Raw genomic sequence first — 302 nt, 5'->3', positions numbered from 1 at the left:
TGATGTGAGAATTTTTCCCAATACCTATGGGTACACTTCCTTTGGCGTTTAGGAGGCTCTTTTCCGAAGCAGTCTAGCCAAAAAAAAAATTACAATTATAAAAGGAAGACCATTATCATCGAAAGGTTTGATATTATTTGTCAATTGGATTGCTTGCAAGACACAAGGGGTTGCATTTTTTACCTCGTAATAGTCAGCTCCCATTAATAACGTATCTTCAATAATAGCACCTTCTGATATGCAGGAACGGAGTCCAATCACGGAGTGATGGATTTTGCAGTTCTGCATCGAAAATTAATAAG

General features: G+C 37.4%; 1 long non-coding RNA gene across 1 annotated transcript; it reads right to left on the bottom strand.

Annotated features, from left to right (window-relative positions):
- Positions 1 to 293, bottom strand: LOC109132070. The gene is made up of 2 exons (XR_002037357.1): positions 184 to 293; positions 1 to 73 (listed from the first exon to the last, which is right to left on the bottom strand). It is a non-coding gene; the product is annotated as an uncharacterized LOC109132070 (long non-coding RNA).
- Positions 294 to 302: the final 9 nt, after the last annotated feature.

This window comes from Camelina sativa, unplaced genomic scaffold (genome assembly GCF_000633955.1).
Source record: "Camelina sativa cultivar DH55 unplaced genomic scaffold, Cs unpScaffold17206, whole genome shotgun sequence".
NCBI classification, from domain to species: Eukaryota; Viridiplantae; Streptophyta; class Magnoliopsida; order Brassicales; family Brassicaceae; genus Camelina; species Camelina sativa.
This window is presented reverse-complemented; position numbering and strand designations above follow the sequence as displayed.